General features: G+C 34.4%; 1 protein-coding gene and 1 pseudogene across 1 annotated transcript in view; both read right to left on the reverse strand.

Annotated features, from left to right (window-relative positions):
- The window catches only part of LMO3 (LIM domain only 3), a 55123-nt gene that overhangs the window by 27992 nt on the left and 8368 nt on the right, over window positions 1–18763 (reverse strand).
- Window positions 5477–5603, reverse strand: LOC132499663 (U4 spliceosomal RNA; annotated as a pseudogene).

Raw genomic sequence — 18763 nt, forward strand, 5'->3', positions numbered from 1 at the left:
GTGCTCTCTTTAGTACAGACTCATCCCAACCTGGGCCAGGCTCAGGTCTCACTCTAAAAATTCCATACCTCACACCTGTTAGGATGGTTATTATTAAAATGACAAGAAGTAACAAGTGTAGGTGAGAATGTGGAGAAAAGGGAACCCTCATGTACTCTTGGTGGGAAAGTAAATTGGTGCAGCCACTATGGGGAACAAATGTGAAGGTTCCTCAAAAATTCAAAAATACAGCTACCATATGATCCAGCAATTCCACTTCTGGGTATTTAGCCAAAAGAAACAAAAACACTAACTTGAGAAGATATATGCACCCCATGTTTACTGCAGCATTATTTATAAAAACCATGATATGGAAACAAACTGTTCATCAATGAATAAATGGATAAAGAAAATGTGATGTATATACACGATGAAATACTGTTCAGCCATAAAAAAAGAAGGAAATCTTGCCATTTGCAACAACATGAATGGACCTTGAGAGCATTATTCTAAGTGAAATAAGTCGGACAGAGAAAGACAAATATTGGATGATCTCAGTTATATGTGAAGTCTACAAACAAACAACAACAAAAAAAATCCAAGACTTAAGAATACAGAGATAGATTGTTGACGGCCATAGGTGGGGTTTGGGGAGGTCAGCAAAATGGGTGAAGGGGGTCAAAAAGTACAAACTTCCAGCTATAAAACAAGTAAGTCCTGGGGATGTAATGTAGAGCACAGTGACTATACTTAATAATACTGTATTATATATTTGAAAGTTGCTAGGAGAGGAGATCTTAAAATTTCTTATCACAAGAAAAAAGTAGTAACTGTGTGGTGATGGATGTTAACTAGATTTGTTGTGGTGATCATTTCACAATATACACAAATATTGAATAATTATATTGTACACCTGAAACTAATAAAGTGTTATATGTCAATTACATCTTAATAACCAAATAAAAAATTTAAAGTCCTACATTAATTAATTAAATTACATTAATTCACTAAAAGAATACATTCAAGAAGAAATCATTCATAGCTGTATACTTTAATGAAGTCTCACTTGAAATAAAAAAGGAAAAAAATGTTCTTTATTCCAACGAAATGTATTGCATTGTTAAGGTCTAGTATATTACACTTATACACACACTTGACAGAATATATCAATGCAAATAGGTGACCTTTTCCAACCCAAACACTCTCTAGAGCCTAGTTAAAAAAAAAAAAAAAAAAAAAAAAGCATTGATTACGAAGGTCATAAACTTCCATAGGGATTTTTTTTTTAAAGAGAACAAAATTTCTTCTCTTCTATAATATATATTTAGAGAAACCATTATGAAATGGTTTGGCTGTTTTCCAATAGGCTTAAGAAATCAAAAACAAAGAATAATTCTAAATTTCTCTATTTGTTCGGAAAACTATCACCAGAAAGATAATGGCAGTTTTCACAGGGAGGTATTTGGTGAGCCACAGAACAGAATTAAAATCTAATGTATCTGATGCCACTGATCAGAAACATGTTTCCTGGTAGGTACTTCATACCCTCCCAGGTGTACATTTAATTAACTAACAAGTTAGCCGTGGTGTACCATTGGCTTAAAAAGGTAACACAGATGTATGAGTGAATAGTTCTCTTGCTTCCTATAGGCAGCATTATGGCACACTATGACTACAGTTACTGCAGACTAAAATATACCCCTTGAACCTTGGAAACTTTGGCTAAATAACTTAATCAGCTTGTGCCTCAGTATCTTTGTCTCAAAAATGGGTGTAATAATTGTTCCCAAAGGCTACATGAGATTACATCTGTAAAGCACTCAGCACAGTTCCCATCTGATGGCAAATACCTCCTAAATAGTACTAAAAGATAAGATATACAAGGCAAAGATTTTTGTCTGATTTTTTTTTCACTGCTACTATCTCAGTACCCAGAATAGAGTAGATCCTCAAGAAATATTTGCCACCATCTGAGTCTCACTTCTATTGACTTTATTTCACAATGTTAAAACCAACCCTCATAATTCCACTGCCATTATAACACCTTTACCCTCAGTCCAGTTGAAATTTTTCTATATTTACCTAGTATTTGTAAACAGAAAAATATAGGACAATCTTTTTAGTGTAGTTTTTCTTTAAAAATATTTCTTCATATAAATGCTGGCTGAATGCTTATGAATTTTTCAAGTTTTATTACCACTCAATGAATTTCTTTTCTTGTCCATTTCTAAAATGTCACTTTTTGGCATAGAGTAAAACTCCAAATTCTATTTACCTTGTCTTTTAGCTAGCTACTCTGCCAAATTTTCTTATCAATTCTTGAGTTTTCCCAATTATCCCCAAAGAAAATAATTCTCTTTTTAATATTTATACTGATTATTTCATTTTCTTATCTTGTTATATTAGCTAAAACCTTTAAAACAACATTGAAGAAAAGTGACAATAGTGGATATTCCTGACTTTTTCCTGAGTTTAGTGGAAATGACTTTAGTATTTAACTGTTTTATATATTTGCTGTTAGGTTTCAGTAAATTTTCTTAATCATATTTAATTGGCTTTCTCTTATTTCTCTTTAGCTGGAAGTTTTGCAATGGATGCTGAATTTTTATCAATTACCTTTTTGGCACATACTGCTCTAGTTATTGTGTTTTCTCCTTTAGTTTGATAATATAATAGATGAGGTTGCAAATCATCCTGGTGTTCCTTCTTTGCATTCCAGAAATAATCTTACTTGTTCCTAGTGTATTATTTATTTTATACACTGACAGACTAGTTGCTAATACTTTCTGAGTATTAATCATAAATACAATTAGTTTCTATATATTTTTATATTATCTTTATCAGGTTACAGTACTATGTGGTACTATATTAGAGTTATGTTAATTTTGTATAAGTTGAGTTTTGGATATTGTTTCCTGTTAACATTAAATTGCAGATGCCAAGGAAGTTGCTAAATATATACGGCTTAAGTGTGTAGGAGAATAGTGCACTACAGGTAGAGATTTAAGAGTCATCATAATATGAGAGGAATTAACATCATGAAGACAGATAATATCTCCCAGGAAAAAGTATACCTCAATAAGATCAGTGTTCCTAAGGTACTTACCTTTGCACTTTTAAGTGTCTGATGGGGATGAGACACCCAGAAAAGAATCTGAACTGTGTAGGGTCATGGCATCCAAGATAGTAGAAAGCTTTTATAAAGGAGTGATCAACATTATTTAAAGGAAAAAAACACTATAAGATGATCCCTGAGAAAATGTCCATTAGTTTCACAATTAGATATCAAGAAAAGCAATTTCAGTAGAGTAGAGGTAGAAGCCAGATCACAAGTGGATGAGGTTGAAGAAGGGGAGATTATACTTCTAAAAATATTGGACAATAAAGGAATTGGACAATACCAACATATATCCGTAGGATAAGGTTTTTTTCTTTCAGAACCAGAAAGTCTTGAGTATATTCATATGTTGAGGGTCAAAAGTTTATAGAAAAGGAAATATTAAAGATAATAATGAGACAGGAGATAACTCATCACAAGAAAACCCACAGGATACTGGAGGGAATGGAACCAAGGACATAGAATTGGAAAAGTAACAGGAACACCTCATTCACAAAGATGAGATAAAACAAGTTAAAGATAAATGGAAAAGTAGATGAAATGTAAATGGTAGTAAGAAGCTGATTTAGATAAAGCCTGATGACTTCAATTTTGAAGGAGGCAGCAAAGGCATCTGCTGAGAATGAAGAGACAGGACAACTATCCAAAAAAAGGGCCTCAAGGGGAACTGTGAATGTTCAGTAGAGCTGTTGAAGGTCGTGGGCAAGGATGGCGGCCAAGTACAAATAACTGGCTCATCCCTTGAGGCTGGGTGAGAGGAAAAACCAATTATTTGTGAGAGCATCAATCTATATTTTATTTACTTGTTTCCAGTAATGCTCAGCCATGCTATTGGAGTAGAAAAGCAGGGAGTGGTATACCAATGCCAATTTGTCACCCTAGAGCCTTGCTGGGCTCTGAGATACAAAGGCAGGCATAGTAGAAGATGGAAGTCTTGAATGACCAACAGTTGGGCTCATGCCGGGCAGCGAAGGACAGAAGCCTGATAGATTTGACCAAATTAGGAGAAAAAGACATAATAGAAGAGCTGAATGCCTGAAATCAAAGAGCAGCTGTATTGCAAGTGAGTCAAGATGATATTATGGAGTTTAAGATTCCTGAGATGGGGATTTCCCCGGTGGTCCAGTGGTTGAGACCCCCATGCTTCCACTGCAGGGGGCATGGGTTCAATCCCTGGTTGGGGAACTCAGATCCTGTATGCTGCATGGCGCGGCCAGAAAAAAAAAAAAAAAAAAGATTCCTGAGATGAAATATTTTTCTTTAAGGACAAGAAGCTGTATGTGATCCTAGGACTGGGGGAATGTAGGGTTAAGGAGGTCCAACAAGTTAGGACTGGTTTCAGATGGGTCAACTGTAAATCTTTTGAAATCTCCTACAGTTTATAGCAAGAGAGAAATTGACAGGAATGAGAAAGGGTAAAAAGTAGTGTAACCAGATTGTATGAATTTTATTGAACGACGATGCATTTTTATTAGTGGATGGAGATGGTTGTGTGTATCCAAGAGAATGCCAACTTCTTCTTTTGGTTTCATGGAGCACGGGATTTACAAGTGTAAGTAGGACTGTGCCCTATGGACAACTGACAGGGACACTGCCTCCTTAAAGAGAGGCAAAATTCAGTTAAAGTGATGATGAAACTCAGTTAAAGACAATATTTTGATGGAAAAAGCCAAAATACTGTAGACATAGAATAATTATTGACAACGACATGAGGCTTCCAGAGGACCCAATGGAAAAGTGTTCAGTTGAGGCAACAGTCAAAATACAGAAAATGGGGAAAGGGATGGAAGTGAAGAGGATTAGAGCAACATTGATGGGTGAAGGGTGGTGGCAGTGGATTTGCCTTTCATTCAGTGATGAATAATTACAAGGTTGAATGGCCTGTTTAGAAGTGGATAGGAAAAGAATCTGAAAAAGAATGGATATATGTATATGAATAAATGAATCACTTTGTTGTACAACTGAAACTAACACAACATTGTAAATCAACCATACTCTCATATAAAATAAAATTTTAAAAAAATTTTAAGGGAAAAAAGTAGCTATAAGTTTATAATTTAAAAAAAGTACGTAGATGGCCTCAAGTGTCTTCACTTGGGCACAGTGAGGGTCCCTGAAAACATATTGCTTAATCCCAGGGAAACTGCAATGGCTATGAGGTTCAAGAAGAGGCAAAAGAGCTCTTTTCTCAGGAGGGCCTCCCACCTCACAGAGCAGTGCGTTCCCCACTGCAGTTCTCTCCGGGGTAGTTCACTCACTCTGATTATTTAAACAATTTCATTTCCATGATTTCAAGATCTCCCAGGAGATTTCTGAAGCAGGGATATAACGGGTATATGTGGGATGCAGGATGGTGATCCTGTCTTCAAGAATTCGGGATGCTAAGAAACATTTTCAAACACCTCAGCCAATTGTATGGATTAAAAGGCCTGGTCACGTATTTAATTAACAATAAGCGCACCTCGGATAAACTTCATTGGCTATGATACTGCCACTGCGCAAAGCTCTGGTCACGTATTTAAAACCAGACTTCTAGGATTCTGATTAAGAGCTCACATACTAGTGCTTATGGACCACATTAGAATTAGTTGCCAATATCTTAATTCTAAGAGATTTCATTTAAAGATCTAGAAAAACTATCTAGTTCATCTAGAGAAATCAGCAGTTTTAGGCTCACATTCTGCTGAAATAAAGTCATAGCTGCTCCCTTGGGATAGGTCATGCAAGCCCCAATTCACTACATTATTTTACCTTCATGGACCCTGGAACCTGGAAGCATTTGGGTTTGTAATCGCTGTCTTAGCCCTTGGTGAGATAATTATTCAGCCTATTTTATTTATGTCAAAGTATCACTGTAAGAAATAAGTTATTGATTACTACCTCATGAAATAAGATTTTCATACATATGTTTATGTTAAAATAATGGATTAACTCTGTGCTAAATAGTCATCTGGCAATAAAGATGAAAATTTAACAACATAAAGTGTTATATCTGCTATAATCCTCATCCGACAGAGTGAGCTCAAACACTGTTCTAAATATTATTCAAATCCACCTATGTTTTATATTTATGTAATATTCAGACCAGATAATTATTTTCATCACGTCCTCCCTTTCCCAAATTACTTTCACTCAGCTATTTGAGCATTTCTCATGTATTAAGCTCTATGTTCCCACCTGTATTTTTTCCCATTATTGTTCACTCATTGCAATTATTCAAAATTCATCTTCAGATGAAATAAATAGCTCTGGATATCATAATAAAGAAAAATGTGTTAGAGAATACAAAGGTCTGGAGAATATATGAACATATCATGTAGATCTGAACAGTTGTTAGAAATAGAAAGTAAATTTGGATTTGAGCCTCCTAGGAGACAAAGAAAAAAGGGGAGATGTAAATAATACTGACCCACAAAGCCCATGAAGAAACACCATTTAATCATTTAGCATCCCAGGAACTTTTCTTATTCTAGATTGGAGAAAGTTCAACAGTGAATCCATAGGACATTGTGTGATACAGTAAACAGAGTCTATAACCACATCCCTAAGACACTGCATTGTTTGCAGCTATTTATAAACATTTTCTTCAATGCAGGCTAATGGTGAAACCCTGATGCACAATCCTGTGGAAGATTTTGAGGGGTCAAGGTCAAGTGTATAGCTCTCTGAAGTAATCCAAAGGATATATTTAAAACTATCAGAAGAACTAGCTTAATGTCTAGTTTTTCAGGTAATCAATCCACCATAGATACTCTCTCCTTAAGATAACTTCTTAAAAAATCAGGGCTGAAAAGCAGCAGTCGTAATTGCTGGCAAGAACACAGAGTGCAGAGATACTATGACATGATAAAGTTTACATGAGGAATTTCAGAAACATAACTAAAAGGCGTGCAGAAATGGAGAGCTGAGGATCCCAGCCTTCCTCAGCAAGAATTTCTGGGTCTGCTCCAACACACAGCTGAATCAGAGGTCCTGGACAATGCGTCTGGACAACAGGCATTACCTTCTAGAAAAACCTCTCTTATAACATTGTCAGATTCGGGCCAACTGCCTTCTGGAGGACAACTGCAAAGACACTGCATTTTATCTTGGGATATCCTTTCTTGGCAGGATCAATTGCCTCCCTAGACCCATCCTAGGGTGTGGCAATAAGAGTACACCATCAGGGTAGAGAACATAAGATACATATCGTTTGATTCTCCATAGCAGTTGACAGTGCTTTTCTCTATTTCTCTGATACCCAAGTTAAGCTCCTTGAAGCTCAGATTATTTATTGCATTACTTTTGTAACCTTTCTCCCAAAGGAACATGTGATCCGTACACAATTGGCATCAAATATTACTGGATGGCAGATTTGTTTTTAAAATGGTAAAATTAGGGCTTCCCTGGTGGCACAGTGGTTAAGAATCTACCTGCCAATGTAGGGGACACAGGTTCGAGCCCTGGGCTTGGAAGATCCCACATGCCATGGAGCAACTAAGTCCGTGCACCACAACTACTGAGCCTGTGCTCTAGAGCCCGTGAGCCACAACTACTGAGCCCACACACCTAGAGCCCATGCTCTGCAACAAGAGAAGCCACCACAATGAGAAGCCTGCGCACCACAATGAAGAGTAGTAGCCCCTGCTCGCCGCAACTAGAGAAAGCCTGCACACAGCAATGAAGGTCCAATGCAGCCATAAATACATAAATACATAAATACATAAATAAATAAATAAATAAATAAATTTAAAATAAATAAATAAAATGGTAAAATTAGATAATACATCTCATCTAAATTCATGGAATTTTCTCCCCTAATATGACAGCCACATGATAGCTTAAAAACACATGCTTTGTCATCCTTCAGTAGCAGTTTATTCATTAGTACATTCTTTGCTCTTCTGAAATCCAACATATCTCATCACATATCATATTTGGTAATTTTCATTCTCAAAAGGCCTTGTTACAAATCCAATGCATTTAATTACCAAACTATGCCCATAAGGGTACCTGGACAATAGCTTACATTTTAAATTGTAGTAATTGTGGGTGCTGCTAACCTGTCAATCTCAAATATATTTATAAGCTACACACACAGAAATGAAATGAACAAAGTGATTTCAGACTAACCAGCTCTGACTACACATTTTAAGAAAATCAGTGGGTGTGCCTAGGATCCAATGCTAACAATTTGCTATGCACTGCAGTGTTACAGCTTTCTAAATGGTAACTGTTTAAAAATTCTGAAGCCTTCTTAAAATGTTTCACTTAAACATTTCTGCAATAAAATCTTATTGAACTGTTGCTTTCATTAATTTTCTACAGACTAGAGAGCAAGGAATTCAAGTTCGATTTTTTTTTTCTTTTAACTTCGCTTACTACTAGCAAATAAACTGTGCCTCTTTTTTAAATAAACCCCTGGCCTTGAGTTTTGGCCCCTTAATAGTAGTCTACATGGTTGACTACCCTTGGTGTTAAATTTTCTTAAATTGTATTTCTGTCAGTGTATCATTTTTTTAAAGCAATGGACCCTATAATAGCAAGCACTGGTCTGTCAGGAGTGCATTTTACCAGCACGACACAAGTATTTTTCACTACAGGAGACAAACAATGATATGTATTACATGCGGTAAACACTGCCTTTGGTACATAGGGTTCTTTTAGCATTTATCTGTCTAAAATCTCACTGTGTCCTGAATGGGGGGTTGCCGGGGAGGGAGAGAAACCCTGCCTTATATTAATGTTGCCATTGGCTATAGCACAGGATTAGAAAGAGTCCACATGCACTGGATGTTTCTCATCAAAGCAAACCTTGATTTAATATTAAATGAACAGAGTCAGGTATATTAGCCCATGCTTAGTCCTGTTCTTCCAAACAATCACTACATCTCTCTTTTATAACTCTTTCCCCAGGTATTGGTACTCCCCTCCTTTTATTCACATGTATCACTACCAAACAACTTTCAATCAAGCTTAACAAACTAAACATTAAAAAATAAGACTGCTCTCCAAATTGGGGGTACATAAATCCCAGGGATGTTTAAACAAGGAATAGTCTTTCTATTTATTTGATATCTTAGCCTTTACACATTGCTTTCCTAATTAAAAAATGTGCAATGGAGTATTTATGATTTATAAATATATATTTAAATTGAGGATGCCCACTTAGGTTTCCTTAGGAATAAAGGTATATAATCAAAACGTTTAGAGAACACTGTGGAAAAGAATACTCGTTAAGATACGGGCATTCAATTGTCCTTGCCACCAGAGGAAACATAAAAATCAAGACTACAAAGAAAACCTAAAGCAAGCTAACGTTTTATATATAATTCTACCCTATGGGATATTAAATATAACGCTTTACAAGGCCATAGGACTTTCACATGCTAAAGTGTGGAGAGCATGGGCATATAAGATATTTTAGAAAACTACCACCTCAGTTACAAAGAAAATCTCATGTTCAATAATTCCCCAAAGATTCAAATTCAACTTACTTTATGTAAAATACACTATAATCATAATTCAACAACCCGTTCCAGATTCCAATAAGCTCCACACTTTTTTTTTGGCTGCGCTGGGTCTTTGTTGCCATGCGTGGGCTTTCTCTAGTTGCAGCGAGCAGGGGTTACTCTTCGTTGTGGTGCGCGGGCTTCTCATTGTGGTGGCTTCTCTTGTTGCGAAGCATGGCCCCAGGTGCTCAGGCTTCAGTAGTTGTGGTGCATGGGCTCAGTAGTTGTGGATCGCGGGCTCTAGAGCACAGGCTCAGTAGTTGTGGCACACGGGCTTAGTTGCTCTGCGGCATGTGGGATCTTCCCAGACCAGAGCTCGAACCCGTGTCCCCTGCATTGGCAGGTGGATTCTTAACCACTGCACCACCAGGGAAGTCCCTCCACTCTTAAATAATTTTTTTTCTTCATGGTTTTGGTTGCATGTGGTATTTAAGCATTTCTTCATCTATCTTCTTTGTAGATGAAAAGTTGGTAAAAGATCTTATTATGCTAGTAGCATTTCATATTCTTGATTATTAATCATTCTTAAACCTCATCTTAATGTGTTTCTTTAATCTTCTTCTCATGTTTAATTTTCCAACTATCTTATCTTCATAACTCAGTGCAATTCTTCCTTCGTAACAACAGAAACTCACATTGGAGTGTTGGCCAGTGTATTCGATTCTTTCCCTATGGTGTTTCACTGACACTTGCTGACAGTTCTGTGAATGGATTTGTTATTCCTATTTACAGATAAGTAAACTGAGGCTTGGAGAGGTTGAGTAACTTGCTAGGAACATACAACTGGGAAGTAGCAGAAAAAGGGCAGACCTCACATCTGTACTCCTTACCGTTCTGCCTCTAAAATCTAGGGGTTAGGTCTAACCACATCTGGTTTGGGATATGGTTAGGGAATTAGCAAGAACTGATGTGACATTTTTGTTTCTATAAAGTACTGTCACAGAAGGTAAAAACAGCAGATGAATGCATTATAACAGTCATAATGACTAATGTTCCATTAATGATAGTTGGGGGAACAGGGCGTGCAACACACAATGTGGCAGATAATGAGAAATACACAGTGAAATGATTTAAAGTACACTGTATGCATTAAGATGAAATGTAGGATGAAAAACTAAGTTGTGGTGAAAATGCAAGGTTCTGTTTACTACTCAGCAGATAAATCCTCAAGGGAAAATCAAAAATATTAAAAAAAATTTAATCTCCTCAAAATATATCTTTTTTTCTCAGGTCACTGCAGCAATCCACAGTTAACTGAGAAGACAAAGCATTTAACATGTTTAGTCAAACAAGCATGTGATCTTTATTCTAAAGATAATAGTTAGTTTAATAAATAGCACTGACAAGATTATTTCAACATCTAGTAGACTATCAGCTCAAGATCAAATGATCTTTCCTTAAAATCAAGCTCAAATTGATCCATTTTGGAAGGTAAGAGTCACAAAGTGATTAGAATATAGGTGTGAATGTAAAACAAGACAAGATGGCAGTTAGAACACATGCCCATCTACCAAAAAGAATAGGAGGGCTGCTAGAAACTGTAATAGGAAAAAAAACAGCAACACTCAGGATGTGCAGGGTGACAGCAGGAATTAAGACTTGTAAAGTCATTTGGCCACAACCTCATAGCTTTCTGGAAATTATGTTCAAGATTTTTTTATGCATGAAGGATAGATGGCCACCGCTTTGAAAGCTCATCCGTTCATGCTGTGCCTCTCTGTAAGATGCAATGTAAAGCTTCTTAACCAATACCCATGATGTATCATTTTATAATTTTATACATTTAAATACAGGCTCAAGTACTTTGATTTGCACTTAAGATTTAAATATAACTTTTAATTTCAAAAGTAAAGCCAGCTTGTATATCCAGATCCCACTCTCACAAATAAGAATGCATATTAATCTTTTAGTTTTTAAGATGAATGCTTAGCTCTTCTTGATGCAAAATTAAAATTAGTGAGCTGGGGTTAGGTGAGGGGTGCAAAGCATAAGTATAAACAGAACACTCTGTAACATCTGTCTTATCAAGAATATGATTCATTTGTTTGAAATAACAATATGTCTTTGATGTATTTTCTCTTAATGCTGGGTTTGGAAACATGGATGATAATTAGAGTGAATATGTTATTTTAAATGTTTTGTACAAGAAAATAATTTCATTAAATAAGACTTGGCTTGACTTTAAAAATAATGAAAAAAAAATCACCTTTCAGACCTAGAATAACTGATGTTTCTACTTTAAGAGTAGAAATTGGCAGCCTTCGAAAAATCCTTATCTTTGCAATTTTTATTACCTAAGTATTCAAAAATATCAATTACATTGTGATCAGGGCAGAGTTTAATGACATCTTTGGCCAAGGTATTACCTTCATACGAGCTGTGTTGGCAGCCTTAGCTCATCAATATGAACATTCCTTGGTATTTCATATTGAAATATAATGATGTATAAATACTCCATCATATAGTAGATGTATGTAGATGTGTCAATTTAAACTCAAACATACAACTATACCATCTCTCGTGAATTAGCAACAGTCAAGTGACCTAATCCTGATGTCTATTTTGAGACGCATAGTTCACAACTATTATGTAATCACACAGAGTCATCACTCAGGCCAAATAAAAAGACATCCAAAAAAAAAAATACCAGTAAATAATACATGAAAATAATCCCATTCAATTTAGCAGATGAGTTCTGTTATCTCAAATGGAATTCAGTCTCTAACACCCTGAGTAAGCTTCACAGTGGTTCTCGGACACAAGTATTACCACTTCCTTCCCTGACATTTAGAAAAGTATAGGGTGTGTTCTTGGTTGTAACGGTGATACCAGGGATACCACAGGACCACATAGTGGCTGCCTGTAAGCCTTGCCTCTTGCTCTCTCACTCATTCCAACCACACTAGCATCCTTGATGTTCCTCAAACATATCAGAAAAGCTTCCATTGCAAGATCTTCATACTGACTGTTCCCTGTTCCCACAATGTCCTTCCTATACATCCCCATGGCTATTTCCTTCACTTTCTTTAGGTCTTTACTCAAGTCACCCTCTCAACAGGGCTGTCCCTGTCTACACTGTTTAATTTTTCAAAGCCTTATTTCCCCACCACACATACAAAGGCATACTCACCCATAAATACAAGTTCTGCAAACCTCTTACACTGTTCCATTTCTCCTGTAGTATTTATCATCTCCTAATGTACTCAATACTTAGTTTGTTGATTATCTGCTTCCCCAACTAGAATATAACCTCTTTAAGGGAAGGAGTTATTTCTGTGTTTTACTCAGTGCTGTATCCTAGGGCTCTGTAAAGGACCTAGAGTATATAGAATCATATTTTTTGAGTGGAAAAATGGGGAACAAGGATGTTAAGTGTTCTGACAGGGATGTCAATTATACCTCTGTTGATAACTTACCAATATCTGCAGTAAGAGGTGAATGATGCAAACAGCGTGAAGGTTACAGAGTTAATTCTATCTTACTCTGCATCTAAAAGTAAACTATGAAGCCTAAAACTCATCTTTTATAATAGGACTACTGGCTTACAAAAGGATTTTTACAGAGCATAATTTTTACTTATTAGTTACAACCCCCTTTCTTAAAATTTTTTTCTAATCATTCTTGATTAGACCTCTTCTCATTCACCGTACTGGTTCCATGTGATATAACCACACTAAAACTCTTTACATATTTTCCTTAATTATTCACCTATGATGAGTACATCAGTCATAAAAAAATTTGAGAAATAACTTGCCCATAAGTTCTTCCTAAATTTCCTAGACTACTTTATTCTTCATATAGTAAAATACTAATACCTTTGTATTTATACAAAATCAATTAGAAATACAAGATTCTACATTCATTATTTATAGAAATGAAATATTGGCACTCAAATATTTGTTAAGTGACTAAATGGTTTCATTTTTAAACTGTTAAAGAGATGGCAAAGCATGTAATCATAAATATAAACCCCAGTCCTATCCACTCAGCAAGAACACATTGTGGAAAGAAGGGATTCTTGTAGCTCAGAACCTTTTTCATTTTTTTCCCTAATCAGTGGCCACAGAAAATACTACTTGCTAAGTTTTAAGACAATTCAATAACTTATTGTATTATTTCTTTCTATCTCCCAAATCACAGACATCCCTCAACGGATATTCACTTATAATTCTTACAGGCTTTAAAATTATGTTCATAGTATAGTAAAGCTGAACTTCTCACCTACAAAACTAAATAAACCTGCCCATTGAAACCAGTACTCACTTTTAGTGTTAGAATGATTGTTTTTTCATTCACCTATCTACCCCCAGCCCCTTCCACTCAAGCAAAGGCACAGGTACTAATCACTTATCTTATTCAGTCTAATATGCAGCTGTTGGTCAGAATTTATTTTTATTGAGTGGTTGATAAACACAAAGTTAGCATCACACTCAATACCATAAAGTATTTTAAAGTGTTAACAGTCTTGATTCTTTTTTTTTTTTTTTTTGATGAAATGTGAGCAATCTATCAAAGGACATTACTTAAGAGATTTTAAAATCTTTTAAAAATAAAAAAAAGAGGTTAAAAAATGGTATACACCTCTGTTAGAATTGCTATAATAAAAACATGACATTGTTTTAAAAGTTTTCAGAAATCAGAATAAACTAATGATGTCTAAAACTTCTTTTTTTCCCCTTGAAGTTGCATGTTGGTATCTCACAGCATAAATGAAATGGGGATTTATTTTTTCTTGGTGGTATTTAGATTACTATTATATGTAATCAGCAGCACGTTTTATGACATTCCCTGCTCCATTACTAATCCATGTCATATTTGATATTTATGTTTACTAAAACTGATTTTCTGTTTTTATTAATAGGATGGGTTTACTGTAGGCAATGCTTTACTGAATTTGTAATAACAATTTTACTTAAAATGGCTTTGGTGTACTCCTCTGCAAATAATCTTTGAATTCTTAAGAGTCTTTTATTTTCCCAGTAGCCCAGTTGGAGAGTTTTTAATATTATGTTGAATCATAACAACACACGCTGGTTAGAGTGTAACTTAATACATGCAGTTTAATGTTAATTTTCCAACTTCAAATCAGAGATCTAACTATTACGAGATGATTATTTATCTCAAGTGTGATTTTGTTTTAAACCAGTAAAGTCCACAGTTAGACAATTTTGCATCATAAAAAACCAAGAGTATGGAGTAAAAGAATTCAGCAAAACATTTGGAATCTTTACATAACTAAAAAAATTTTGTTGAGAAGAAAAAGGTCTATCAAGAAGTTTTGATAGTATAGAGCAGAAAGCAGAACTGGCACAGGTGAATGCCTAAGTGACTGATGTGGGATTTATAGTAACTGTGTTTGTAATATAGTAAATATGTTTGATGAATATAATAAAAGGGTATGTTTAGGTCCTAATTCCTTTAGGGAAAATTTATCCATTCATATGGATAATAAGGGGCAAAAAAACCTCAATAAGCAAAAGAAATTGCTTTAAGATAAGAAACAAAACTAAATGCCACATTTCTGGCTCCACAATGTAACTTCCACTCCAAAGTAAATTTCTTATAAATACCTTAAAAAGGGGAACATACAGTTAATCATCAAAACAAGTATGCAATGATGGTAGAAACAGAAATGGAACAGACAGTATCAGACTCCATCAGAGCTAAGAAAAACAGAATTGGGTGATAAAAATCACAAGGGAATAAATTTAGGCATTCTACAGTATTATAAAAATTGTCTATCCTCTTAGAATGGTGAACATTCTATAAGAATAAGTCAGTGCTATAGTTTACAATACTAAGGAATTAGCTGGCATCAAACATCTGAATTTTACAAGTTTCAAAGTGTGCCAAACTATGGTGAACTGGTGAAAGTAAATTATGACAAAAGTCAATGCTCATTCTAAGGTTGTATAGATTCTAATATCTGTATGTGCAGCATGCATACATACACCTACATCTCTTTAGATGCTTACAAAGGGAAATGCCATGAATCAGTAGGAGTCATTGCTTATGTAAACCGATTAAAAAATTAAAAAAGAAAAGGAAAATGCCTTTTTAAAGAAACATGGCTAATGTAAATGCTGTTTTAAAAAGCTATCTGGTCGATTGATAGAATATTGTTATTTTTATTTTTACTTTCCTTGTTTTCAAGATCTTGTCGTATATTTACAATTCATATATTTTAACAATTATTGATGAAAGTGAGAAATGTTAGCTAGTTTCTGTTAGGAAGATGGGATGAGGTTACAGTGTATAATTTTGAAGGATAGAAGACAGTCTCATGGGAACTGGGAAATGTTTTCAAACTAAGTACCAAAATAATATTTCAATGACTCACAGTGTAATGAGAAAAAATATAGTGGTCGCTTAGACTGGTGCAATTCTTCTTTAAGCCTATATAATTTTTATGTGAGGCAGAAAACTGAACTACATAACACATTTCTACAATGCATATATTCATCAAAACCATTTACAAAATTACTATTTTCAGCATATTTTAAAAAATGAGATTCCTTAATAAATTATGTTTATGCAGTCAAAACAGCATTAAAATTTATTATTAGTCACTTAATGGAAGTTAATGGTGAGTTTATAAATGAAGTGCTGGCTTACTTTGATATACTCTAAGAGCAACCAAAAATAGAGATTCTTTCCCAGAGTTCTATGTATTTGTAAAGTGCAAAATAAGCAGCTTTGGCAATTCTCAAATGTAGTTCTTCCGGATGCATTTAATCCTAAATATACTTGTAGGAACAGAATGTTTTTCTGCTAAGTCAGGTATGTCTAACTTATCCATCTTATGCGTAAAAACTATCCTGACTGAAGTATTCCGTGCTTTATGGAAAGATAAAAAACAGTAAAGAGATAGAAACAAGTGTGAAGTATTTTTTGTATTTCTAATATTCTGGTGGGGTTTATTTCCAGTGACAATATCTCAAGTCTATAAAATAAACCAAAACAAAAAGGCACAAAACTAAAATAATTAGTTAAATACTCACTCACTGAAAGTGGGTGTATTACAGAATTAAGGACAGATATTGTAGATAAATTTACAAATAAGAAATTCTCTATATATTGATAGATAGAGATTTTTAACAGAGATTGTTGCAGAGAGGTTGCTGCTCAGGAAGTCTAGGGTGGATTGACACTTTTTTCCTAAAGCAAGGGGCACTCTCTCAAAGTATTGTGCAAAACAACATTATCACTCCTGATTTGTACCGGTCCATGAATGATATTTGGTCTAAAATGTTTGAAATAGAATGCAATAATGCTTTCCTATGATAAACAGAAAAATGGACTTAAAATTACAATATTTTATAAAGCTATAAATAAGGTAAGATAATTTACAGGGAATATAGCAGTATTTTTCAGAGACCCTAGAGTCTAATACACTCAGATGCCAAAATATTTCATAATACTAAGAGGAGCTTAGACATTTAAATATGATAAAAGTTATGACAATTATAAAGTGTTAAGAAAGCTCAAATGAAGCTCTTAGGAAAAAGAAAGTTTATTTGGGAGGAGTTTCATTCCATATAAAAGATGAATTTTTTGGAATTTAAAACAATAAAAAGTTATATTTCAAATAATAATGTACTGCTTTCCAGGGGAGATATTTTCAACCGCTTAATGTTAAAAAGATGACAAAGCAGGAAAAACAGAATGAACACGTCAGTCAGCATTAAAAAAGAATCTGTGCAATTAACTGTCAGATAAAATAACATTAATAATGTATTTATATTTACTTTTAAGGCCATAATTATGTACTAATATAAGGTTAACCTTATATAAAAATTTATAAGTACCAATTTTGATCAGTGTGAAATAAAGTTATAGCCAGGTTAATGCTCTATGTAGCATTTAATTTTATTTTTCTATTGTAAAATCATATTATTATATTAAAGCACATAAAATTTGCAATCAGCGTAGACGCTTCAAATCCTTTTTGTTAATTGGCAACTGTGGTAGAGCATGAAGCATCGTTCTTTCCCAGTACTTTCATTTTAAACAAATCATCCTCACGTATAAAAATAGCAAATTGCATTAAATTTTATATAAGACGTTTTCTGTTTCTCATATAGAAGAGCTGTATGCAGCTTCCATGGCAAGTATCACAGCAAACAGCTTTGAGTACATTCTCTGGTAAAACACCATTCATAGAGATACAAGATACAGCCTTCATCGACTTACTGCTTAAAATATACTACAAGTAAGAAAATGCAGGCTTAAGTTAAAAACTGACCAAAATGGTCCAACAGCTTAACTGGTAAGTTCTGATATTCTACACTGTCTCCACATTGAGAAGTAAGGTATTTTGCTGTATCTCCTAGTTCTGACTTTGTAACACTTGACATAAAATCTTAATTCTAAAACTGATGATACATTAATAGCTATTTTATTCATATTTTCCAAACTCAAATCAGAATGCTAGATAGTTTAGCAGTAGCTACATAGTCCTGTAAACATCATTACTAAACCTTGACTAGTTTTACACAGTAATTGCTAATCTACTTTATGCATTCTCTGGTTGAAGGCACAAAGATGCTTCCATATCTACTTTGTCATAAACAACTTTTAAAAACAAAAAATATATAAATGTGTTGGATACATTTTTAATAGATTCATTCTAGGTCTTGGCATATAAATATTAGTGGGCAGACCAACTTCATAGTTTTAGTCAGAAAGCGTGTTTAATAGAGGAAGTTTTAAAAAATCAATCTTTCTGTTCCTTTTTCTAATGAATTTCCAAAGATGAAGAGCAATCTTAAAAACTGGCAAATTCCCTCTCATCAGACAGGTGTATCTTATATTCTCCAGAAAAGTAAAAGATATTATATCAGCCCTGTTATGGAAAGGGAACTGTTAAGATTTGAAACTCAGTAACAAACTGTAAAAGTCTTTTCTTTTTCATAAATATAGCTAATTGTGCCTCAAAGGAGAAAAAAAAAATCTGAGCAAAATCAAATTTACTGAAGTAATAGCTTCTAATGCCCTAAAGAAAATATCTTATGATTTAAATTCTTGTATTCATCATTCAAAGAACTTGTAAAAACATGTCACCAGTATCACTATTCAGAATAAAGCAAAATAAAATGTTAGGACTTCAAGATTCACTGTTCAGCAATAAAAGTGTTTTTTTGTGTTTGCTTTTGGAAGGAGAAGATAACTAGGA

This window comes from Mesoplodon densirostris, chromosome 11 (assembly GCF_025265405.1).
Source record: "Mesoplodon densirostris isolate mMesDen1 chromosome 11, mMesDen1 primary haplotype, whole genome shotgun sequence".
NCBI lineage: Eukaryota > Metazoa > Chordata > Mammalia > Artiodactyla > Ziphiidae > Mesoplodon > Mesoplodon densirostris.